Raw genomic sequence first — 27,494 nt, forward strand, 5'->3', positions numbered from 1 at the left:
TTACTTGTAAATTCCTAAACACTTTGATAATAGATGCAATACTCAATGGATCAAAGTATATGGGACTTAGAATATTTTTCTAAGATTGCAAACAAGTCAAAGTTGGTTAATGTTGCTTTATTTATCGAACCAATATTGTTTGAGATATTACAGTTGTTAGGAGTTAACAATTGTATGATATATGAAATTAAATGCTGATGTCTTTTTGATAGATAATTGGTATTTAATTCATTGATATCGTATTTTAATATTTAAAATAGGATGCAACATAATTATTGGTATCTAAAATACTTGACAAGTATCAGTCAATGATATATTGTTAATATTTTGTTGCAGATAATTTTGACATTTTAAGTTCTAGTGAATTTATATGCTTTGCTATATCTGAAAGTTTCACTACAATTTGAAATTAGCAATATAGTCAGTCTTATTAAGGATATTTATCAATAAACAATTTTGTTGATTATAATCTTATAAAGATAGATTATGGAGCTTTTGACATGAATGAGAATTTCTTAGACTTTACCCTAAGTGATCAATACTTTTACAAAAACTCATTCATATTAAAAGACAAAATATTTCTTTCTCTTCCTAATATTGCTAGGTCATCAGTCTGTGTCTTATCAAATCATTTATCTTTTTAGGCATAAAAACAGACTTGTGCACTCGAACAGTTTTAGGAGAAAATCAAACTTCTTTCTACATTAGTGATTTCTTATTTCATTAAAATCTTTTGAAATCACTATTGTACATCATTTCTCTCAAAGATTAAATGTATAATTTTCATTCATTATAGATCTTAAGTGCATTTTATCTCTATATTGCCATATATTCTGTGATGCAGGTTCAGCCTCCAATGACCTTCTTTCATTTGATAGTCATGAGGTTGAAACCCACAACTTCTATCCCAGACTGTAAAGACAAACACAGAAACAGATTCAACCAACACTCTCTTATCAATAAAATGAAGTATGAATGAGCGTGAGGGAGAAAGTGCCTTAGTGCACCACATAAGGAAGGTTCTAAAGTCAACCCACCAGCTCTGTCTCATACAAAGATGAGTAGTATCGAAATTGAGACAACTGCTAGCCCCCATTCATTTTCTCAAAAAGATGTAATGGCTGAAAAGGCACAAAAATAGTCACTAGATTCATTCTCTCAACAGGGTGCGTCTATTGAAATTCGTCTGTCGGCCAAGGCATCCGATGTAGTGTCACCACCTCAAACCTAATCAATTTTTTATGCACAAGGAAAGGTTACACACACAAAGGAAGAGTTGACGGAAACAAGAGTTTCGACCATTTTAAGGTCAGGTTCGATTGTTCAAGGTTCCTTAATGGACCAATTGCCTTTACAGGTATTAGGAGAGGATACTGATCCAATAGCCATATGTCAGTGGTTAGTGTCTGCCTCCCCAGGACTAATAAACCTGGATGCATCTGCGGATAGTGGATCTGACATAGGTGCAGATAGGCAACTTATTGACAATGATTTAGATATTACCTGATGAGTCACAAAGAAATGTCTTCACATACATTAGAAGGGAACTTTGATCCTTCTGCTAAATTCTTTGGATCATTGTTTACCTTCCCAGAGTTCAAATCTGGAACCCTCAAAGGGGAACTAGCCACTTGTAGATTATGACTCAGATTCATCTAACGGGTCTAACAAGGATGGGGATTTGCGAACTCCCATTGTACCACCTGTGACCTCCTTAAAGATGGCTAAGGTGATTTTCCTTACAGGTACAGCTGGATTTTGGAGCTATAAGAAGAGTGATACCCTTATGAGAATGAGTGTAAACACGATTTGAGAGAAGAGTGAAACACTTGTGAGGTACACAAAATAGAATCACACACTCACGGTGAGGAAGAAAGTCAAAAAACATATCCCATTCCCTATCCCTAAACATAGTTCTTGATACTTCGGGTCTCGACTCTGTTTATGATTGGAACCTAACTCTTAGGAACCTAACATTTACAGATTGGATTAGAATACTTCGGGATTTAACAAGTTGGGAGCTAACAATTAGTAACAATTGGTGATCTCACAGTTGGGAGGTATAAGGAGTTGGGAAGATTGGTGAATATGATGATCAACAATGAAGTCATTTTTGCAGCATTTAAAGGGACATGGTTGATCAGACTCTGACTTGTTATTTCTTTTCCAACCAAGTGAAATATGAGAACTCTTTCATACAACAGCATACATTCCTTCTCTAAGGGGGGGGATAAAAGCTTATATAATAGTTTGGAGGATTCCTCAACTAAGGGGGAGAAATAGCAGGGAGGAGGAAAAAGGTAAAGCACATGTACACTACACCACACCATTGTTGTTTGTTACTACGGATCCTATTATACGAGATAACGGGGGAGGTGGTAAACACAAGGTGATTTCCTAGTAATCAGAAGAAGTGGTTTGGTTCATCACTATTTTTCATAAGGGAAGAAGCTGTTTTCCAAAAGGGGAGTACCATTAGTTCTTATCTGCGGATCCTGTTGTACGGGAGAGGTGGTAGACGAAGGTGATATCCTTTAAGCAGTTGATTCTCATAGGGGGAAGCAAAAGAGATATGCGCTTCTCAACAGGAAATGTGGTTGCACAAAAGAAGCTGCTGATGATTACTTCAAGACTGAGAAGTGTTATCTGGCAGAGATTTGAAGAACCAAGGAAATGAAGATGAAACTACTTGAAGATCAGTTCAGTGCTAGAGGAACAAGCATCTTTCATTTCAGTTACTCAAGAAATATGGAAATGCAGTATTTGATCCAGAAAACCAGTAGCATTATTTTGAAGTATAGGAATCTGAAGAATTGAAGACAGGGTATAGACAGAGGTTAATAAAGACGTTGTCTAAAGTACCAGAAAGGATTCCAGTAAAAGTACAGTTGTTTATTGATAGTCAGTGTCTGAAGCAATAAAGTTGAGGCAAGCTTAACAATTTAATCAAGTTCATAATACGAAGACCTGAATCGGGGTTAGTCGTCTGTGAACCAGACCAGTTGCACTTGGCGTCAACAGCTCGTAAAAGGAATCTGGGTATTATTTTTAGAAGAATTGTTAAGTTGAGGAACGTACTTGGATTGAACGTTTATCTGTTAAAGTACGAGAAGAGGTGCGCGGGGTATTCAGCCTAACAGCTCAGGGGACTGGCGAAGCTTAAAGTTTAATTGGTAAATTAAATAAATTTATTTAATGGACTTTAATATAATTTATTTAATAAACTTAAAATGATTTATTTTATAAACTTTAAATAAGTTTATTTTATAAATCTAAATTAGTTTATTTATATAAGTTATATTTAAGTTAATTTTATAAATTAATTTAATTATAATTTAAATTTAAAAAGAAAAGAAACAAAAAAAAGAAAGAAGAGAAAAGAGAAAAGAGAAAAAGAAAAGAAAAGAAAAAGAAAATAGAAAAAGAAAGAAAACAAAAGAAATGAAAAAAAAAAAGAAAAAACAAATAAAAAGGAAAAAGGAAAAATGAAAAGCAAAACAAAAAAAAGAAAAGGAATAAAAGTAAAACAAAATCACTGGGAGATTTTGTTTAAGTACCTGTTGTAGTACTCCCTGGTCGCCAGAGACAAATCTTTTCCCCCCTGTCGCCACAGAGCCGATGTTTTATTTTTGATTAAGTACTAGTCGTACACTGGTCGCCATACAGGTGATTAGTTTTGTTCAACTAACAGTTGTAGTAATACTACTAGTCGCCACAGAACTTGTGCTTCCTTGATCGCCACAGAAAAGATAAAGCTAGTCTCCACATAAGTTCTCTCTCCTCAGCCACACATTTTATTGGATAAAGTCTACACTTTGCAGCAGAAAAAAAAGGAGCCATTCATTTTTGGATCAATTTTTATGTTCATCTTTTCTCCCAAAAGAGAAGTGAAAATGGCAGCATTGATTTACAGAGAAACTCAAGCTTTTTGTATATCTGTTTAACTTATCACCGGAGTAACGTTATAATGCCCGATTTAACTCTTGTATATTTATAGGGGCATTATAATCGTTACCCGGTAATTAAATCCTTAGACAAACAAAAGCTAGATTATTGTATAGGATTTGATTTGTAAATCTTTGTAGTAGCTAGGAACTTTACTGTTCTTAGATTGTAGTCGGTTAATTTATTTATCGGAGTGTAGCAACACCCTCGAGGATTTATATACGAAGATATATTTCCCCGAATATCTTGTGTTCCTTGCTTTTATCGTTCCAAACACTATTTCTCTCAAGAACTCAAAACCACTAACCGAGCACTAAATATTTTATCCGCTAAAGATTTGAAAGAATTTTTAATTTAGTGATTATCGTATTCAACCCCCTCTTCTATAATAATTCGGGACCTAACAAAAAGTTTCATCATAATCAATTCCTTCTTCTTTTGAGTAGCCTTTTACAACCAGCCTTGCTTTGTTTCTGGTAACTATACCATTTTCATCCATTTTATTCCTGAATACCCATTTTGTTCCAATAATGCTTCTGTTCTTTGGTACAGGAATTAACTTCCGGACTTTGCTTCTTTCAAACTGATTTAGCTCTTTCTGTATGGCAGATATCCAGTCAGGATCCAGTAGAGCTTCATCAATTTTCTTAGGTTCTACTTGAGACAAAAAACATGCATGTAGGCACTCATTAGTAGTTGCACTTCTAGTCCTCACTGATAAGTGGCATTTTATACCACTTAAAACGTCTTATAATGGCTTGAATTGATGTCTTGAAATCAAGTATTTTGTGTATTTGATGCGTTTTTCTAGTGTTTATGCATTTCAGGGTATTACTTGCATTTGTGGAGAGATTTCATGAGGAATAGGCCTAAGTATGTGCTTGGTATTGCAAGTGGGAAGTTAGGAGCAGAACGCAACTGAAAACATGAGAAAAATAATAAATTTTCCAATAAGGTGTTGGGCGCCCGCTCAGCCTGGCTGGGCGGCCGCTCAGGAAGCTGGGCGCCCGCTCAGGATTGCTGGGCGGCCGCTCAGGGTCGTGAATTAAAATCCTGATTTTTAGAGTTTTATTCATGTTGAACTTCCGACTTCTGAGATAGCTGGGACTTATGGGGCTCCTATATAAGTAGTTTTCAGAGACGTTTCACGTGTGTTGAACCGTTGTATCAATCGAGGAGCAAGAAGATAAGGAAGAAGACCGTTTTAGCACATCGCAACGAAGAAGAGGAAGCATAGTTTTCTTGTGATTCTTTTATTCGTTGTATCAGTGGATGCTAGTTTTCTTTACTTTGAACCTTATTACTCTTATGCCGTACTCTGGTTTTAATAAGTATTTTTATTAGTTATTCTTGTATGTTACTGTCATTTTTTCATATGAACCCATGGTGATGATGAGTTCAATCATGGGCTAATCATGATCATGGGGTCGTAACGGATTTACTGTGGAATTTTTTAGTTAGATGTTTAATACCTTAGTGTGTGATGATTGTATGATATTTAGTATTGGTTGTGCTTATTCGTCTTATGTGCGTCGCGAACATATAAGATAGGGTGTTAATCTCTTGTGAAGCGACGGTGGATCTTGAGATTTAGAACTTGCCATGCTAGCATAGGTTCATGTATGTGTACGCATGATTAGTGGGTAACTCTAACCGTTTTACTTGCCTTGTGTAATCATAAGGAATTTGTGCTTAATCGTTATGTTGTCAAATTCTGTAGACATATAGGGTCTCAATATAATTGATGACTATTCAACTTCTATCTTAATTGTGGATGTTTGGTAGAATGGTATTAGTATAATGAAAGTTGGCTTTTATCAGTTTCGTGTTATTCGATTAATATCATCACCGTTACATCCTAAGGGTAATAACAATAACTATGAAGGAAGTAGTAATGAAGTTATAATCTCATGTGCATTTAATATTGTTAATTCAAGTGTCAATTAAGTGTTTAATTCTCGTAGTTAATTATAGTTAATACTTAGTTAATCAAATCTATGTGTTATTGTCTTGACGTTGAGAAGTAATCATACATTGGTGAGTAAGTGTTAATTGAACATAATTAGTCCGAGTCTCTGTGGGAACGGACTAGAAAGTATTCTATATTACTTGCGAACGCGTATACTTGCGTGTATTATTAGCACGTGTTTTCTGCCCTAACAAGTTTTTGGCGCCGCTGCCGGGGACTCAGCGTATTTGTTTAGTTTATGTACTTACCATCAGTGGTAGTTAGGACTCATTTATTAAGATATGTTACTTAGTATTTCCGGTTGTGTTTCAGGTACTTTAGCGAGCGTTTATGCAAACACGTTCTTGTACTCGCAAGAGGACTTTAGATACGGCTAAGGAGAAAGACTCAGTTCTTGATATTCCGGAGAAGATAGATTTTGAAGATTTGGATAAAGAGAGTGAGCAGAAAGAACCAGTAATCATGGGTGATCGTATAGTTCCAGCAGATCCAGCTCTTATGGACTTTTTTCGGCCTAAAATTGATGACATTCAGTCAAGCATCCTTCATCCGGCTATTCAGGCTAACATTTTTGAAATCAAGCCGGGCACTATTCAGATGGTGCGGAATTCTGTTTCTTTCGGAGGTGCTGCGACTGAAGACCCCAACATGCACATCAGGAATTTTGTCGAGATCTGTAGTACTTTCAAATATAATGGTGTGACTGATGAGGCTATCAAGCTGAGGCTTTTCCCATTCTCTCTGAGGGATAAAGCTAAGGACTGGTTACATTCTGAACCAGCTGGGTCCATCACTACTTGGCAAGATCTTGCGCAAAAGTTTCTGGTAAAGTTCTATCCAATGGAAAAGACTGAAGCTATGAGGAGTGCTCTTACTCAGTTTGCGCAGCAACCAACAGAATCTATGTGTGAAGCTTGGGAGCGCTACAAGGAGATGTTGATAAAGTGTCCACATCATGGTATGCCTGACTGGATGGTGATCACTGGTTTCTATAATGGTTTAGGGGCCCAATATCGGCCCATGCTCGATGCAGCAGCTGGAGGCGCCTTGTGGGCCAAAAGCTATACTGAGGCTTATAATCTTATTGAAACTATGGCTGCAAATGAGCATCAAAACCCAACTCAAAGGATGATGCCTGGGAAGGTAGCAGATATTCTGGAAGTTGATGCAGCTACAGCTATTGCAGCGCAGCTCCAAGCGTTGTCTTTGAATGTCGATTTTTTAGCCACCTATGAAGTCAATCAGATAGCTATGGTCTGTGAGCTTTGTGCAGGTTCTCATGCTACGGATCAGTGTTCTCTTGTTAATGAATCTGTTCAGTATGTGAACAATTATCAGAGACCACAGCAGCCTGTGCCATCTACCTATCATCCTAACAACAGAAATCATCCCAATTTCAGCTGGAGCAATAATCAGAATGCTATTCAGCAACCATATCAGCAAGGCATAAGTAAACAGTTTAATCCACCTGAATTCCAACAACCACAGCATTATGCTCAAAGGCAATCATACCCACAACAAGGAGGTGCTGCTCCACCTTCTAGTGCTGATTTCGAAGAACTCAAGATGTTGTGCAAAAGTCAGGTTGTTTCTATCAAGACCTTGGAAAATCAAATCGGTCAAATAGCCAATGTAGTGCTCAATCGTCAACCTGGCACACTTCCCAGTGATACTGAAGTGCCAGGAAGGAAGGAAGCTAAAGAGCAAGTCAAGGCTATTACCTTAAGGTCTGGAAAAGTTGCTGATGCTGAAAAAGCAAAAGATGGAGAAGCTGAAGTTGGTGATGAAGAAGAGAAGCAAAAGGAGAAAGCGGCGGAACCAAGGAAGACTACTGTTGAACACACTCTGCCTGAGGGTAATACAGGGGAGAAATAGCTCTATCCTCCACCACCTTTCCCTAAGAGATTGCAATAATAAAAGCTGGATAAGCAGTTCGGTAAGTTTCTGGAGGTGTTCAAGAGACTTCACATCAACATACCTTTCGTTGAGGCTCTGGAGCAAATGCCTAGTTATGCGAAATTCATGAAGAGTATTCTTTCAAGGAAGGTGAAACTGGATGATCTTGAGACCGTTGCTCTAACGGAAGAGTGCAGTGCTGTGCTGTAACAAAAATTACCTCCAAAGCTTAAAGATCCAGGTAGCTTCACCATTCCTTGTTATAACTCCGGTGAGCGGGCGGCTCCGTCCGACGGCGTTCCTGGACAATCTGTGCGGGAGTGAGGTGTAGCTGCTGGATGGGCGCCTGCAAAACAATACCGGAAGGGGGGTTTGGCTCCCACGGCGCCTCCGGTGTGAGAATAAGAAGAGGCTTTGGAGAAGATGAAGGTATATACGTTTATGTAATTTAGAGGCTGCTGTGTATGTGTGTTTATATGTGATGGCTGCTGTGTGTTTTTGAGTGTATGAGAGTGTGTGAGTGTAAGAGTAAAAATATTTTCCAACCCCTAAACCCTTCAGTCTTGGGGGTATATATAGCCCCAAGGTAGGGTTTAGGGGTAGTTACCTTTAAATCTGGGCCGTTGGATCTTGGGAGCGGAGGACGCCTGGCTTGGGCGGATTGCTTACACGTGTCCAGGGGAGGACCACCTCCAGAGTGTCCTAACGGCCTCTGACACGCGCCGTGCTTGTCTGGAGTGTTGGTTGTTGATAGTTGTCATAGTCACGTGCCCACGTACCCCTCCTTGGCGGGTTATAGGATGTGCATGTGTTTGTTGGGACCCCGCTCATGGCGGTCTGAGTCCAGATCCGGATCCGGGTGGGCATTAGGTCCGGGCTCCCTGTTGGATCCGGATCCGGGTCATGGGATGGGCCCGGGCCTGGTCTCTCCATTTGATTGTTCTGGGAGAGGGGGGTCTCGGTCCATCGATCGAGCCTGGTATCCTTTAGATCCAAGTTGAATCCTAGACGGGTCTCTTATACCCTATCATTTGCCCCCCACTCCCTTATGCAGATTTTCTGGATGAGGGAGTAGAGTAGAATTACATATAGTTGCCTTGGTAGAAAAATTTGCGCTCCTGGTTGCCCCCCAATCCGGATATGGTGTAATGGATACCAATCCAGATTAAGGTAGAATAGTTGCTTCAGAGAAAATTCTGCTCCTGGTTGTCCCCCAGTCCGGATCTGATATAGTGGATGCCAGTCCGGATTGAGGTAGGATAGTTGCTTCAGAGAAAATTCTGCTCCTGGTTGTCCCCCAATCCGGATCTGGTGTAGTAGATGCCAATCTGGATTAAGGTAGGATGGTTGATGCCTTAAAAATATTTCTGCTCCTGGTTGCCCCTCAATCCGGATATGGGTGTTAGGTGCCAGTCCGGATTAAGGTAGAGTAGTTGGTTCAGAAAATTTTCTGCTCCTGGTTGTGGCCAATCCGTACCAGTAGTAATATATGAAGATCCGGATTAGGGCTCTTGGTCCGGGTAGTGGGCTGTGGAATTTGAAAAGTTTTTGATTTGTAATGTTTTTTGGTTAATTCCCCCCATGAATTTGAATTTTTTGCAGTTGTCCTCCTAGAAATCCGCCCCATAATGATTATGGGGTTTAATTCGCATTTATATGTGTGTAATTACACATATATATGTATTTTTCTTTCTTCCCCTTTTTTTTTGTAACTGCTTTTTCTTCCAACCCTGCTCTGCCACGTGGCAGGGACTGCTTATGTCCTCTTGTGCCTATAAAAGGCTGAGCCCCTCCTTTGTTTTCTTTTTTATTCTCTCCCAAAGATGAACAGCCGTTTCTTCTTTCTCTTTTCTCTCTTAATGTCCTTGGAAATCTTTCGGAGCTTTGGGTTTTTTGCTGGTTGATTTTTCGTTGCTGTTCGGTCTTCCCTTGCCCTCGTCTTCGACTAATCTGTAAGCACCTACTTCTTACCTTTTCATTTTCGGTTTTGTGCTTTTTCTTTGAATTGATGCATGTTCGAGTTCTGCTTGTCATCATGGCTTTTAGGTCCAAATCGGGCTCTGTTGTTTTATTTTGTGGTTTCTTTTGGTTGGATCTGTAGCTTTTGGTGTTTTTTGCCATGCTTTTGTGCGAAAATATTGTTTTTGTTTTCGACTTTTCTGGGTTTTTTGATGGTGTTCTTCGTGTTCTTGAAAGAAATGTTTGTATGTATGTATAAAACTCATATATTTTGCCTTTTGATTCTCAAAATGACTGTTTGTGTGTTAGGGTTTTGTTTTTTATCCGGGTCGAGGGTATAGGGTCCGGTTCGGGTGATGTTTTTGGTAGGATTATATGACTTAGGTTTTTTCTGTTTTTGGTTGCTTTTGATCCGGGTATGGGTAATTTTAAGCTTTTGGTTGCTATGGAACCGGATCTGGGAATTTGCCATCAAGATCCGGGTCCATGGGGTTTGCTTTTTGTGGATTGTAGTTAACATGATCCGGATCGTTAATGTTTTTCCGGGTTGGACTTGCATTAGTGGTCCGGATCATTAGGTTATGCTAATACTAACATAACACAGTTGATCCGGACCTCTTAGCGAAACAATTTAAATATTTAGGGACCAGGCTGACTGACCTTCGTTTTAATAGGTATATGGTCCGGATCAAGGAGCGGGTTAGAAAAGTCTATAACTGCTACCCAAACTTTTCTGGAGAGGAGAGTGACCCGGATTCTTCTGGTAGAGAACAAATCCGGGTAGAGATGGTTAAGAAAGCTTCTACTTCCACCGAGATAATCTCGAAGTTCAGGTATAAGAGAATTCCTGGGGGCTCGGTTCCCTTCACGCCCGAGGGGTACTGGATAGATGTCAAGTATCACTTTGTTGAAAAGCCGACCGAGATCGAAAACGAGGTCTATTATAGCCGGGTTAGATATGATAGACAGCCCGACGGTCACCCCGGGGTATACAACTAGGAAGCTCTTGAGAGGATGTTCGCTGCGTTCCTTATAAGCCGGGATCACTACCAGTTGAAGGACTCGTTTTCTGAGGCTGATCCGGGTGAGATGAATGAGGCGGTCCGGGCTGCTTTCCAGTTGACTCCAGATATTGAGTGGAGATGGCCAGAACCCCATGAGAGGATCTATCATCAGCCAGAAGATGGTTTTGTCCCGGTCTGGATGGAACATCTCAGATCCGGGTGGAGCCCCCGGTGCCATATGTTTATCAAGCACCTCTGTAAGCACGAGTACAGGATATCCCCGATGCAAATCACCCCGAATGGGATAAAGTCGATGACATGGTTCATCGCTTGCTGCAACAAATCCGGATTCTTGCCCACCTTGAAGCTTTTTCATCAGATTTTTTATCTCTCCAAGTCGAGTCAGAAACCTTTTTATGAGATCAAGTTTTGGGCCTCGGAGTGCGGTTACGGCCCGGGTAGAGCTAAGCCGATAATGCACCAGTCTTCTTTGAAGTACTGGAATGGGGAGATAATCCTTCTGAAGGGATATGACTTGGCCTATCTCCCTTACTTTACTATTGAAGGGATTCAAACTAAGTTTAACCCGGCTACGCTCGAAGACCGGGCTGTTACCCAGATTAGATGTTTCTGTGAATCTCTCGAGTTCCAGCCGACTCGGGACATAGTTATGAATCATAAGCTGCTTTTTAATCTTGGCTGTAAGTTGTCCTTTTTTCTTTTTTTCTTTTTTTTTTTTGATTGTGGATAAGATGCTTGTCCTTGATCCGGATCTTTTTCGCTCAGCTTGATGATCCGGATTAAGGTCTAGTTTGCTTGTAATCTGTTAACATATATTTTTTCCTGTGATCCGATTCTCTTTCATCCAGCTTGATGATCCAGATCAAGGTTCAGTTTGCTTTTCTGTTTGCATAAGTTTCAATCCGGTATTTAATCTTCCTTTGTTTCCTTTCCACAGGTCTGCCTCATTTCAACCGCAATTTCCTGAAAATCATGTCTTCTTCTGCATATGCTGCTGCTTTCAACACCCTCGGGCTGGCCTTTAAGACAAGCAAGGGTGCCCCTGGTCCCGGATCTGGCTCCGCAGATATTGAGGGAGGGGTCGAGTCCTCCGTCCCTCAGAACATCCCGGATCCGGGCCACGAGTTTGAGCCCGAGGTTCAGGAGATTCCGGGCGGTGATGGCCCCCCGAGTAAGAAAAGAAAATCTGTTCCGACTAAGCCACCCCGGGGCAAAGCTGTGGTTTCCAACCGGGTTATATGTGATTCGGAAGGCTGAGGGCCCGATGGAGAGGCCGTGAAGATAGGCACCAAAACTCTAATCGACCTAGCCGGGTTCATGTTCAGTATCCCCTCCGAAGAAGATTGGGAGGAGGTTGAGGGCTACAATATGGCTGCTGCCTTGAAGAGGGTCACAGGTCAATGGGGGCAGGTAATTTCTGAATTTTTATTCTCTTAGTTCCAGATTATGCCCCCTAATTTACTTTTTGCTTTGCTCATAGTATTTTTTTTTTGTTTCTCAGCTTGGGAGTGCAATATCCATTTGCTCCGATGTTGCTTTCACTGAGCTCAAGGAGGCCAACAACCGGACTAAAGCTGAGAAGATGCTTTCTGATTCCCTGAGGGGTGAGCTGGAGGAGGCCCGGGAGGGGTTCCGTGTGGTGGAGGCCGGGTTGAACGAGAAGCTGAAGGATTCGGAGACCTGGGCTGAGGGGCTGGCCAAGGAAGTGGAGAGGCTCAAGGCCGAGCTTGCTGCTAAAGAAAATCTGAACAAGGAGGCTATCATTGCTGAGTTCAAGGCTAGTGATGTTTATGACTTCGAGGTCGCTCAGGCCGGGGTTCCCGAGGTGCACAGGTCCTGGGTCGTTGCTGAGCGGTACATCAAGACCGACCCGTTGGCGTCCTGGGAGAGCTTCATCCAGGAGTTCCTTGCTGCAAAGGCTGCAGTTGAGCAGGGTCAAGGGGAACCGGAACCCTACGATGGCCCGAGCCCCAGCTTTCTCTAGATCCGGATCAGCCCATGTAATTTCATTTTCTAGGATTTCCCATTTGTCGTACTTTGATTTGGACCTTGTGTAATATTTGGATTTGTTCCGGGTTGATGGCAATCCGGATTGTGTTTTAAACTCTTATTTCGTTGTAGAAAATATTTGCTTTTCTTCGATCTGTGTTTTTTTTTAGCAATCCGGATCCTGGTTATGGCCCTTAATCCGGATTGGGTTCATATCAGGGGTGGTCCGGGTATGGAACCGTGTCCGGGTTGATGTTTAATTTTTTGCTTTATGTACTTGAAAATTTAAGTACATAATGGTTGTTTGCAACCTGGATTTGAATGCTAATCCGGGTTGTTTTTTTCCTTTTAAATTTGCTTTCAATCCGGGTATGTCTAACCCGGATTGATGTTTGCTTTTTTGCTTTATGTACTTGGAAAATTTAAGTACATAATGGTTGTTTGCAACCTGGATTTGAATGCTAATCCGGGTTGTTTTTTGCTTTTAAATTTGCTTTCAATCCAGGTATGTCTAACCCGGATTGGTGATTGCTCCATTTACTTAGAATTTTTCTAAGCAAATAGTGGTTGCTTTCGTTTTTTGCTTCTAACCCGGGTATGAGAAGGTACCCGGGTTGTTTTTTGCTTCCCTAACTGGTAATTTAAAAGTAATAACTTTCCAAGAAAGGAAAATTATTTTCATTGATTTGCAAATTTTTTCATACAAAATATAGGATCATAGATTGGTTGCTTGCCATAGGCTACAAGTTCTGGTTGCTTTTGGTTGCTTTTTCTACTGGTAAAACTTTCTGAGCCTGAGTCCATGCCATGTATTTGGCACTTCAGACTCATCCATGTTTATGAGCTTGTATGTTCCTGGCCTTAGAACTTCCTTGACTTTGTATGGGCCTTCCCACTTTGGCATTAGCTTTCCAGTGTTGGTGGGGTCTGAAGCTTCCGTGTCTCGAAGGACCAGGTCTCCAACTTGAAAGTTTTTGACCCGGGACTTCTTGCTGAAGTGCTCTCTTGTTTTCTGCTTATATTTTTCCATTCTTGCCACTGCCTGGTCTCGGACTTCGTCAATTAGCTCAATATTCGTTCTGAGCCCCTCCTCATTTGCTATCTCATCAAAGTTGATTGCTCGATGGGAGGGGGATCCTACTTCAATTGGTAGCATGGCTTCAGTTCCATAAGCCAGCTTGAAGGGGGTTTCTCATGTGCTTGTTCTGGGGCTTGTTCTGTATGCCCAAAGTACATTAGGAAATTCTTCTAGCCATTTGGTTTTACCTTCCCTGAGTCTCTTCTCTATCCCCCTGAGAAGTATTCAGTTTGTTACTTCAACTTGGTCGTTTCCTTGAGGGTAGGCTACTGATGACTTCTTGTGCCGGATGCCCCTTTCTTGAAGGTAGGATTCGAATTCTGAACCAACGAACTGCGGACCATTATCTGAGACCAGTACCCTTGGGATCCCAAACCTCATCAATATGTTGTCCATGAACTTGATGCAGTCTTGTTGGTTTATTGTTCTCATTGCCTTTGCCTCTACCCATTTTGTCATATAATTAATTGAGACTAGTAAATACCTGAGGTCTCCTCTGGCCCTGGGAAAGGGTCCCATGATATCAATTCCCCATACAGCAAATGGGATTGATGACAAGACTGAAGAAGGTAGGACTGGGCTCATCCGTGTCACATTGCTGAAGAGTTGGCATTCCTTGCATTTTTTCACAAAGTTTATTGAATCCTGATGGATAGTAGGCCAGTAGTACCCCTGCCTTATGAATTTTTGAGCTAGTGCTTTTGCGGATATGTGGTCCCCGCAGATTCCTTCGTGAACTTCCATGAGGCAGTACTGTGCCTCTCCTGGGCCTATGCACTTGAGTATTGGGGAGGAGAAGGTCCGACGATAGAGTATTCCCTCTTCCATGAAGAATTTTGAAGCTTTTGCCTTTAACCTTTGCGCCTTCCCTTTATCCTCCGGGAGCTCTCCCTTCTCCAAGTAGTTAATGAATGGGGTCATCCAATTTGGATTGTAGTCTATTTCCATAACTTCCTCAGACTTTGTGTTTGGCTTCTGTAATTCTTCGAAGTAGACGGAGCAATCCAGGTCTGATGAATTTTGAACAAGCTTAGATAGTGTATCAGCTTCTGAATTTTCCTCTCTGCAGATTTGGATGACTTGTATTTTTGGTATCGAGGCGAGGTAGCTTTGGACCAGAGCCTGGTACTTGGCTAGAACTGGATCCTTGGCTATGTACTCGCCATTTGTTTGCTTTACGACGATCTGGGAGTCGCTGTAGATTTTGAGATTCTGGATCCCGAGTGCTCTTGCTAGCTTCAATCCTGCAATCAAGGCCTCGTACTCTGCTTGGTTGTTTGTTGCTGAGAATGCAAAGGAGATTGCTGTTTGGATTGTGAACCCTTCTGGGCTCTTTAGGATGAGCCTGGCTCCTGATCTTTCATTGGTTGAAGAACCATCAACGTTGAGAGCCCAGGCTTCTGTTTCTTGATCTGTGTTTCTCTCAGGGTCAATGCACATGGGCACGGGCTCTTCTTCTGGGAAATTGCATTCTATGATGAAATCAGCTAGAGCCTAGGCTTTTGTTAGGTCCCAATTTGTTTGTAGAAGGGGGGGTTGAATGCAAACAATACCGTTTCGTCGAATAAAATGCGGAATAAAATTGTGAAACAAAATTCAAGTTAAATAAAACTTTTATTAAACTTGAAAGGTGTTACAACTACGGTATCGATTACAAGGGATTAATCTCAAATCAATTATTACAAATTTAGAATAAATTCGACATGAACTTTTTCTATTTTTGTAATTAAAAGATCAAATGCTAAAAGCGATTTGAGATTAAGTTCTAGGGATTTTAATCCGCTAGATTGATATACAAGAACAAGATAAGTAATTCTAGTGGTTTGGATTTAACATTAACAAACTAGAATATTTGATCTTGAATAAGCAGATGAATGATGAAATATTTTCTTTTGTTTTCTGCTGTGTTTTCTTGTTCTGTATGTGCTGCTCTGTTTTTTCTGAGTAGTAAGTTGATATTGTCTTCTGCTTTCTTTTAATCAATCACAGCCGAAGTTGTTGAACTGGTGTGACAATCTATTTGAGCTTGAAAGACTTTCGGTGAGACAATCTATTAGAGCTAGGAAGACAATTAAATGAACTAGCAAGACTTTCGGTATGACTATTGATTGTCATACCGATTGTCATAGTAGTACAATTGAAATTGTTTTTCTGAATACATAATTGATTTTAATCTAATTGAAACTTCTATCAATACAATCAACTGAATTAGCAAGACATTCGGTATGACTATCAATTGTCATACCGATTGTCATACTAGTACAATCAGTTGTCTTTTTAGAATTATCACAGATTTTAATCAATTAACATTCTGAAAATCCTCATTATTAATTCTAAATTAATTAATCAATTTAATTCAATTAATCAATAAATTAATCCTTGCAGATTTAATTTATTCTCTTAATTAAATTATATGACTTAATTAATTAAAAGTGAATTAATACTATCCCTGAGCAGCATCCATTCTTCTGACAATCTTCTGAAAGTCTCTGAGACTTATGAATCAATTCCGTCACTTCAATGCTGACACTCGATGTACTGTCTGGTTCATGAGTGACTAACTTTCGTGACATTTCTTCATGTCTTGACTTTGTTGTTCTGATTGAATCCTTGTAATAAATGATACCTTGACGAGATCTCTGTCACTTGATTAAATCCACGATCTTGATTTATATCACTGAGGCATGATCAAATTCTTGAACTTCTTCCAGTGAATCTTCAAGTCTGCAGATGAACAATGTTTCTTTATTCTTTGACAGATGTTACTTTGTGAGATCTCTCTGATGTTTGATCCACTATTTACTTATTACATTCTTATTTGAGTTGAGTTAAATACTCGAATAAACGAGTAGGCTATGACATATGCCTTTCAATCTCCCCCTATTTGCTTGTTAGACAATAACAACAAATACCTAGAGGATAACTCAACTAACAAATAAGAAAAAGATATAAACAGTAATGTAAAGTAAATAGCAGAAAAGTTCTGGATTATATTTAACATTTTCCAGATTCCAAATGAAATTTACAAGTGAATACAAGATAGATGTTCCTCTAGCCTGAACATATAACTACATTAGACTATCTTGATTCATAACGCTCTAATCATATTACATTGAGTTTTGAGCTAATTGACTTTAGTTGTCTTCTCTTCTGACTTCATCTTCTTCTAAATCTTGAAGCAATTCCTTGTCAAAGATACGATCTTTTTCTGAAGTGAAGCTTGCAGGTCTGACTGGTTGAACTCCAACTGTCTTCAACTTATTCTTGAGTTGATTGTACCTTTTAACATTCTTCTCACAATAAGCTTGAATCAAGTCAGCAGCTTGAGTCTTCAACATGGATGAATATCCAGCAGTTCTCAAATGATGTTCCATCCAGACCAGATGCTTAGCTGAGTAGTCTTTAAGAGATTGTACATCTAGCTGACAGATTTGAAGACAATCAGACTTAAAGAATCTCACTTGATGAGGATTGTTGACCACTTGAGGACTAGCCCTGCTGGCAAACTCTTTAAGCCTTTCCCGAAGAACTTCATTCAACTCTGAGCTTCTTTTCACTTTGTTTAAAAGAACCCAAATCTCTGACAACGAACGATTCTCAAATAGATGAAGTGACACCTTGAATGATCCTTCACTCTGACAATATACAAAAATGCTCATCTCATTTAGGGATCTATCAAAAGCAGCTGTGATCCTTGAGACTTCAGTCTTGATAGCATTCATGTACATGTCATTGTTAGGATTTGAGATTTCCAGCTTGTCAAGAAGATGTAAGAACTGCCTATCATTGTTAGTGCATAGCTGAGGCATATCGAGTACTCTCCTAGCTTCATCCCACTTTCCACCAATCTTCAGTCTGACATCTCTTCTCCTTTCTTGAGCTTTAATGTCATGAAGACGTTGCTTTTGAAGAGTTTCTGTTCTTTGTATGTCTTTTCTCCTATCAATGATCTGTGAGACCTTCTTGAGTTCAGCTTCTTTTCTTTGCATCTCTGACTGCTCTTTCTGAAATTCTTTCTCAAACCTAGGATCCACTGTATCTTCTTCTTCCCAATCTTCAAAATCACTTTCTTCTTCAGCTTCAAATAACCCATCTTTATCTTCCTGAACTGGTTCAGTGGGAATGTCAAAAATATCGAAGTCATCCTGTTCTCCACTGTAGTAGGCATCATCAGCCTTTCCTTTATCTCCAGCAGAAGTATCTTTTTCTTTCCCTTTGGAACTACTCCCTTTCTTCTCCCCCTTAGTTGAGGGATCCTCTGCTGACTTTCCTCTGAAACCTCCACCACCTCCAGAGCCTGATCCTCCACCAGACGGTCCTTCAAAATAAGCTCTTTGATCTTCATTAGGGCAATGAGAATTCTTGATCATGTAATATAAGTGCTTCATGCCTTCATTTAGATGTTCCATGCCCGTCTCTATCTTTACAAATCTTGAGTTGTCCAGTGAATGATTCATCTCAACGAGGTCTTCAAGAGAAGTCATTCTTGTATGTAGGGAGCAGAAGTTGGATATGTCATCAGCTGATAAATTTGGAGTGTCCTGAATAGAATTGAGCTTTGGTATTACAGTAGTCTTTAAATCTGAGATGTCATTCCTTATGATTGCAAGCTGATTGTCGACAGAGGTGGAAGAAGAAGACCGTTCAACCACTTGTGCTTTGAATGCTTGAGCTTCAGCTTGACTTTTAGCAAGTTCTTCTTTCAGGGCAGCAATCTGAGCTAACAGGTTGACAGTATCAGTGTCTGTGTGTGCTCTCACCTGAAGTTCACTCGTATTTGGTTCACTCATCTCACGTGCATGTGTTTCTCTCAATATGATTGCTCGTGAGGAGTCTTCCAATTGCTGTTCTTGTGTACCTGCATTAAAAATCACCCTAGCCTCTTCAAGAGAGGTCAGTGGTGGTGCAATGGGAATTCGCGAGTCCCGATCCTCAGTCAATGCTATCAAATCTTTTGGAATAGATGTCTGAATTGCTTCAGGGATAGATTGACCGAGTTGCCCTCCACTTTCTCCAGATAAATCTGCGAGTGGAGAATCCCATAAGGGAGCCAGAGTTGTTGGATCTGGGAGGGGAGAAAATGACTCTATTAAAGATGGCGGAGAGTCAGATTTTCCCTCTGAAGCATGTGACTGCTCTTCTGCCGTAACTATGGCAGGCACTGTAACCGACTCGACGTGCACTCCTCGCTGGGTGTCCTGAGTATTATCCGGGGAAGTGTATGGTTCCATTGTGAGTAATGGAATTGTGCTTGACTCAGTACAAGATGCCATGGCCCGATGGCGAATTTCAATAGATGCATCCTGTTGAGAGAATGCCTCTAGTAACTGTTCATTGGCCATTTCAAAGTCCATGTCCTGTTGGGAGGACAAGGATGGGCTTTCAGATGCCTCAGAATAGGTTTTTCTTTTCTTAGGAGGAGGCAGAGCTGAGGGTTCACTCATATTTGACATTGTACTACTTCCTAGTAATCTTCTGGGTAACATTTTAGACAGTGGGGGAGAGGGTGAGATAGAATGAGACTCTGTGTTTGGCTCTATGACCTGGGATTGAAGCTGTGGTTCTACAACTTCATGGTCAGCCCTATCAACCACTGAGGGTCTGTTAACAGAAGTAGGAAGAGAGTGAGAGTGAGAGTGAGGAGTTACTACCTGTAATGGAAGAGCCTGGGTGGCTTGAACCACTGGAGGTTGAGGTTGCTGTTCATGGCCGGGAAGATTAAAAATAGGCAAGGGAATATAATTGGCCATGAAAGCAGATACAAGTACTGGTACTTGCATAAATTTGAAGGTTGTGTCTTGGCGAGTGTAAATCTTTTTGCTAACTGGTGGGGGTTCGGTTACAGCAGAGTTAGCAAAAAGTGCTTTGTGTTCAGGGGTGAGTAGATGATCTGCTATAAGCATAAGAAAACGAGCATAGTAACATGATACCCTACGATTTGTAGAATGATCACGTAAAGCAGAAGTTAGACGTCTCAAGAGAATGGGAAAAAGTAGTTTGCCAAAATTGATCCTTTGATTGAAAACAACCGCAAGACCAATATACTGCAGGGTGGAAGTAATGTTATGAAAATTAGATTTTGTGCAGTTGGCAAACACTTTGGAAATTGTATCGAAGAATATATCCCATTCAGACACCAAATTCGATTTAGAAAGTTTGGTTAAATTGATCACCCCCTGATAGTGAATGGCATTGAAAAAATTTGTGATATCATTTTCAGAGGGTAAATTACAGAAATTGTCTAGTGGAAAATTTAACGCACGATTGACGACTGTTTCATCAACTACATACTGTGTGTTTGCGACGGTGAATGAAAAAGATTTTGAATCATCGGCCACAGTAGAAGTTGTGCAAATCAGTCTAAGTAGATCGACGTTTAAAATCACATTTGATTTAATAGCAGAGCTAACAATCGAATGGTCATTTAAAAATCTAATCCATGGCTTAAATTTTTCAACATCACATTTTTCCGGATTGAAATAACCAACTTGATTATGCGCGACAATTTGGAAATTGAGAGCCATTTTTTATAAAATAATAATAAGACACAAGCTTTTCAGAATTTTAAGAATAATATTAAGAAAACCAAAAGACACAAACAAGAAATTAAAATTAAAATGGAATTTGAAGGGGCAAACTGATTTTAATTTGATTTTTGCGTTTTTTATAATAACTTTTATTTTTAAGAAAATTTCAGTAGCACCTCTTTATGTATATACTTGTATGTATATATCACAAAGTGATGATTTAGTGTGCTGAGTAAAAACTCGAGCAAGGAAATAACAGGTTTTTGGTTTGGTTCTTGTTCGAGGAGAGAGAAGAGAGAAAAAAGAGAGTGAAAAACTGTTCAAAATTCTTGAAAATGAACTGTTATGTTGAAAATGATTTAACATAACACAGCAAAAGCCTTATATAACAGCTGGTATGACAATCCGGGATTGTCATACCGATTGTCATACCAGGCAAAAGAAGGAAAAGAAACAAATAAAAATAAACAACTGGTATGACAATCTGATAGTCATACCGATTGTCATACCAGTACAAAATAAAACAATATAATTCTGATATTAATTTTATTACTGGCATGACAATCAATAGTCCTACCGATTGTCTTGCCAGTTATAAAATTAATCTGATATTAAAATAAGCAATCAATATTACTAAAATGACTTTCAGCAAGACAATTTCAATTGTCTTGCCGATTGTCTTTCTAGAATAAGATAAAATAAGCATTAACAGGTTTATATTTACATGTTTACTGAAATGATTTTCAGCAAGACAATTTTAATTGTCTTGCCGATTGTCTTTGCAGTAGAAAAAGAAAATGAATATGTACAGACAACTATTAATGTACTGAAACTTTATTACAAAATAGTAAAACTGAAATAAATACTTAAAATTTTTACAGAAAATAAAGACAATATTTCAGAATTAATTATTTTTATTCCAAAAATAGATTTCTGTTGAATTTTAGCAAATAAAATTCATAGAAAAATATTTTTAGAGGAAATAAAATATTCTGAGATATTTTAAATTAACAAGTAGAGTAAATAACATAGATAAGATAATATATATTACATAGAAATAAGCAAGAAATATGATAAAATGATAAAATAAATTTGCAAATGATTTTTTTTTTTTTCATTTATGAAAAATTCATTTGTAAATTCATTCAAGAACAGATTCCAGATATTAATTAAATTAATCACAAAAACTATTTAACATGCCCAATTTACCAACTAATCTGGTAAATGTGGATTCGTCAAGTGGTTTAGTGAAAATATCTGCTATTTGTTCTTCTGTTGGAACAAAAAATAGTTCAACAGTACCATTCATGACGTGCTCTCTAATAAAATGATACCTGATGTCAATGTGCTTTGTCCTCGAGTGCTGCACAGGGTTGTTGGTGATGGCTATTGCACTTGTGTTGTCACATAAAATAGGAATCTTGTTCAATACAGAGCCATAGTCTCGTAGTTGGTTCCTAATCCACAAGATCTGAGCACAGCAGCTTCCAGCAGCAATATATTCAGCCTCGGCCGTTGAGTTGGAAACTGTTTGCTGTTTCTTGCTGTACCATGAGACTAGCCTGCTTCCTAAGAATTGACAACTTCCTGAGGTGCTTTTCCTATCAACAACACTTCCTGCATAATCTGAATCTGTATATCCGACAAGGTTAAAACCAGATTCTTTAGGGTACCAAATACCTAGATTTGGTGTTCCCTTAAGATATCTTAAGATTCGTTTAACAGCAACGAGATGAATATCTCTAGGATCCGCTTGAAACCTTGCACATAGGCATGTAGCATACATAATATCTGGTCTACTTGCAGTAAGATAGAGTAACGAGCCAATCATACCTCTGTAGCTTGTGACATCTACCTTAATGGAGTTTTCACATGGTCCAAGCTTGACAGCTGTAGTTGATGGAGTCCTTGCTGATGCAGAATCCTCTAGATTGTATTTTTTGAGGAGTTCCTTGAGATACTTGGATTGACAAATAAATGTTCCATCTAACCTTTGATTTACTTGTAATCCAAGAAAGAACTTCAGCTCTCCCATCATGCTCATTTCAAACTTGCTGTGCATTAACTTAGCAAATCTCTTACAGAGATTATCATTAGTAGACCCAAATATTATATCATCCACATAGACTTGGACTAATATAGTATCATTCTTATGTTTTTTAGAAAAGAGAGTTTTGTCTATGACACCTCTAATAAAGCTATTTTCAATAAGAAATTCAGAGAGAGTGTCATACCATTTTCTTGGTGACTGTTTTAGCCCATAGATAGCCTTGAAAAGAAAGAAGACAAAATCCATATGATCTGGATCTTCAAAACCAGGAGGTTGCTCTACATATACCTCTTCATCCAGCTTTCCATTCAGAAAGGCGCTCTTGACATCCATTTGATAAACTTTAAAGTTTGAAAATGCTGCGAATGCCAGAAATATCCTGATGGCCTCAAGTCTAGCCACTGGAGCATAGGTTTCATCATAATCAATACCTTCAGCTTGAGAATACCCTTTAGCTACCAGTCTTGCCTTGTTTCTTGTAACCACACCATCTTCATCTAGTTTATTCCTGAATACCCACCTTGTACCAACAGCTTTCTTGTGTACAGGCCTAGGTACCAGTTTCCAGACTTGTTGACTTTCAAACTGATTGAGTTCATCTTGCATAGCAATCACCCAATCTGGATCAGTCAGTGCTCCTTCAATTTTCTTAGGTTCCATCTCAGAAAGAAATCCTGAGAACAGACACTCATTTTGAGTAGCACGTCTAGTTCTAACTCCAACATCTGGATCACCAATAATCAACTCAAAAGGGTGAGCTTTATTCCAGACAGTCTGTCTTGGAAGATTTGATCTTGATGATTCGCCTTGAAATTCATTGTGATGTTGTGTCCTACTAGATGATCCTTCAGCATCTCCCCCTGAGTTGTTGCCATGTTGACTTGAAGATTCTCCGTCAGTAGCAGTGGTATCTTCATTGTTTCCAGAGTTTCCATCACTATTACCTTGAGTATTATCAGGATTAACAGGTTCTTCAACAGCAACAACCTCAGGTTCTTGACCATGTTCTGACTCTGAATCTGACGTATCATCAAACTTCAGTTTCTCAGAAGGATCTTCAGTTTGGATACTAGGGAGTTTAGTGTCATCAAATGTAACATTGACACTTTCAGTTACTTTGTGTTGATCAATGATATACACTCTATATGATCTTCTTCCATATCCAACAAAAATACCCTCATATGCCTTTGCCTCGAACTTACCACGACGATCATCTCCATCCTTGAGCACGAAGCATCTGGCACCAAATACATGAAAGTATTTGATAGAAGGTTTCTGTTCATTCAAAATCTCATAAGGAGTTTTCATGAAGTCTTTGTTGATTAGAGTTCGATTCTGAGTATAACATGCAGTATTGACAGCTTCAGCCCAAAAGTACATTGGAAGACCTGATTCATTTAACATCGTTCTTGCAGCTTCAATCAATGTACGATTCTTCCTTTCTACCACTCCATTTTGCTGAGGGGTTCTAGGAGCTGAAAATTGTCTGGTAATCCCTTTGCCTGTACAGAATCCATTTAGAAGTGCATTCTTGAATTCTGTTCCATTATCTGACCTTATTGCTCTAACAGGGACGTTAGAATCTAACTCAATCATCTTGATATGATCAATCACAACTTGTGGTGTTTCATCCTTAGAGTGAAGAAATAAAACCCACGTATACTTGAAATAGTCATCAACTATCACAAGACAGTAACACTTCTTTGACATAGAAAGGATATTAACTGGACCAAATAAATCCATGTGCAATAATTGCAGAACACCAGTTATGGAAGATGTGTCAGTGCCTTTGTGACTTGCTTTCTTTGACTTTCCTTTCTGGCAAGCCTCACATAGTCCTTCTGGAGAGAATTCCAGCTGAGGCAGACCTCTTACCAATTCTCTTTTGACAAGAGAATTCATTGTCTTGAAATTGAGATGGGAAAGTCTCTTGTGCCATAGCCAACTCTCATTTGACGATGCTTTTGCATAGAAACAATTGACTTCAAGATTGCTTCCAGAGTTCATGTCAGCTACGAACAGATTTCCTTTCCGTATTCCCATTAAGGAGGGTTTTTCACTTTTCTTGTGCAGAATCTGACACTTCAGCTTGTCGAATAAAACATTGTAGCCGTTGTCACAGAACTGACTAATGCTAAGCAGATTGTGTTCAAGTCCTTGCACAAGATATACATTTTCAATGATAACATTTCCAGCTTGCAAACAGCCATATCCCTCCGTTAAACCTTTGCTGTTATCTCCAAAGGTAACCACTGGGCCAGCTTTCTCAACCACATTTGATAGCAGGGCTCTATCTCCGGTCATATGTCTTGACGATCCACTGTCAAGAATCCACACTACCGGTTGTACCTGTTTAATGCCCTGCAATACAAATGGATTAGAACTTCTTCGGAACCCAAGCTTGGCTGGGTCCGGCATACTTGTAAAATTGGCCTTTATCAGGCAAAACAACATTCTTAATTTCACTATTCTCAACATTCTCAATGACTGAACATTTGACCTTTAAAACAGCCTTATCAGATTTATGTTTAGGCTTAGGCACAAATGTCTCCTTTCTAGCTTTAGGAGGACTAGCAGTCTTAGACCTATCATGCTTTCTATTATTCACATGCTGACGAGGAGTAGTCTTATCATTAGAAGCATGCTTACCATTAAAATAAGCAAACAACAGATTAAAAGCACAAGACATACAATCAGGAACACCACATGCTTTATGAGAAGGATTAACAATAGGCAACTTATGCATGGTAGACATGGCATTTGTGCTATCCAACTCATGTGTGTCTGAGTTAGTCTCAGTTGCTTTCACAACCTTGACTGGAACTTTTGACACACTTGACTTGGAGACAGCTTTCCCATTAGCATTATCTTCAGCACGGATTTCTTCTTGAATAATAAAAGAGGTCTCATCAAATGGTTCAGCAATTGATTCCTTATAGAGGGGTTCATCAACACCCTTAAGCACATGTGGTACTTCCCTGCCTTTAGCACATACATGAGGAGGGGAGTTTATGCCTAATTTTCCAATAGCAGCATTGTAATCATAACCTATTCCATGTGTTTGATTAACAGCTTGCTTATTGTAAAACTCTTTGGACTTCGAACAAGAATTAAAGTAAGCTTTAACCTTAGCCTCAAGACCGGTGATCTTGTCTTTGAGAATAGTTTCGAGTTGTCTATAACAGTCAACTCTATTCTCTAGAAAAGATACTTGGTCTTTAAGTTTATCTTGATTAATGTGCACAAGTCTTAATTCATTGACCTCTTTCTCAAGGTCTTTGATTTGTTGATTTAACAATTCATTATCACGACGAGCACAATCTAAGTTACCTCTTAGATGATAAACCATTTCAGCATCAAAAAGTTTTACCTCTTTTCTTGACGATGAGGTGCTTGCATCACTAGCCATGAGAGCAAGATTCCCAACTTTTTCATCTTCACTGTCAGTATCATCCCAGCTTCTTCCCTTTGCCAGGTACGCCCTTTCAGATTTACTCTTCTGATTAGAATCGTAAGAGTTCTTCCTTGCTTGTTTTGGCTTCCTGCATTCTGTGGCAAAGTGTCCCAACTCATTACAGTTGAAGCATCGAATGGTGCTTCGATCAACCATCCCTGTTTTATACCCACCACTGCTGGTGTTAGAGGATGAAGATCCACCTTTCTGGAATCTGTTGTAGTTGGACTTGTACTTGAACTTGGGATTCCTTTTGAATCTGACATTTGAGAATCTCTTGACAATCAGGGCCATTGACTCATCCTCCAATTGCTCCAGTTCTTCCAAGGAATAATAATCATCTCCTGATTGATTTGTAGTAGGTGAATCAAATTCTGCTACTATCACATTATCTTCAACCTTGGAAGACTGTACCATTCTATCTGACTGTTGAGATTGTTGTTGATATAGTGGTTGTTGTTGTTGTTGTTCATCAGCTACCAGAGCAGTAGACGTGCTGACCACTCTTCCTTTCCCGTAAACTTCCTTCTTCTGAATCTGCTCCAACTCATAAGTCTTTAACACACCATATAGCCTTTCCAAAGAAATCTCACTCAGATCTCTTGCTTCTCTTATGGCAGTGATTCTATGTTCGAGATGAGTTGGCAGTGTTAAAAGGAACTTTTTATTGACCTCCCTGATGGAATAGTATTTACCATTAATGTTCAGGTTGTTGATCAATGCATTGTACCTCTCAAACACTTCAGTGATTCCTTCTCCTGGATTAGATTTAAAGTATTCATACTCAGAGGTTAGGATTTCTAGTTTGTTCTCCCTAACTTCCTCTGTGCCTTCATTAATAATCTCAATAGTTTCCCAGATATGTTTAGAATCTTTACAATTCATCACATGTCTGTTCATTAGGGGATTAAGGGAATCTACTAAGATTAATTGAAGGCTAGCATCCAGGGAAGCTTCTTCTATTTCAGCAGGAGAGAAGTCCTTAGGATCCTTCACATAAGTTCTCGCTTTGGTGATCACCACATCATTCTCTATTACCTCTGGTTCAATAACCATAGGAATTTTTGGACCCTTCTTCAACACTTGCAAATATTTGGGATTAGCAACCTGTAAAAACAGTAGCATCTTCTTCTTCCACATCACATAATTTTCTTTATCGAAAAGTGGAATTTTAACGGTTCCAACTTTTTGTGTAGTCATTATGAATTTTTGAGTGAATAAAAATTCAAGAAGTGAAAGAAACACAAAAGTCTAGGATCTTGATTTGTACGTTAATCAGAAGGCTCTGATACCAATTGTTAGGTCCCAATTTGTTTGTAGAAGGGGGGGTTGAATGCAAACAATACCGTTTCGTCGAATAAAATGCGGAATAAAATTGTGAAACAAAATTCAAGTTAAATAAAACTTTTATTAAACTTGAAAGGTGTTACAACTACGGTATCGATTACAAGGGATTAATCTCAAATCAATTATTACAAATTTAGAATAAATTCGACATGAACTTTTTCTATTTTTGTAATTAAAAGATCAAATGCTAAAAGCGATTTGAGATTAAGTTCTAGGGATTTTAATCCGCTAGATTGATATACAAGAACAAGATAA

The 27,494-nt window shown here is 39.2% G+C and overlaps 1 non-coding gene across 1 annotated transcript; it reads right to left on the bottom strand.

Annotated features, from left to right (window-relative positions):
• Positions 1-6,767: 6,767 nt before the first annotated feature.
• LOC141669385 (small nucleolar RNA R71) lies at positions 6,768-6,876 on the bottom strand. Its single transcript, XR_012553671.1, has one exon. It is a non-coding gene; the product is annotated as a small nucleolar RNA R71 (small nucleolar RNA).
• Positions 6,877-27,494: the final 20,618 nt, after the last annotated feature.

This window comes from Apium graveolens, chromosome 6 (assembly GCF_009905375.1).
Source record: "Apium graveolens cultivar Ventura chromosome 6, ASM990537v1, whole genome shotgun sequence".
Classification (NCBI taxonomy): domain Eukaryota; kingdom Viridiplantae; phylum Streptophyta; class Magnoliopsida; order Apiales; family Apiaceae; genus Apium; species Apium graveolens.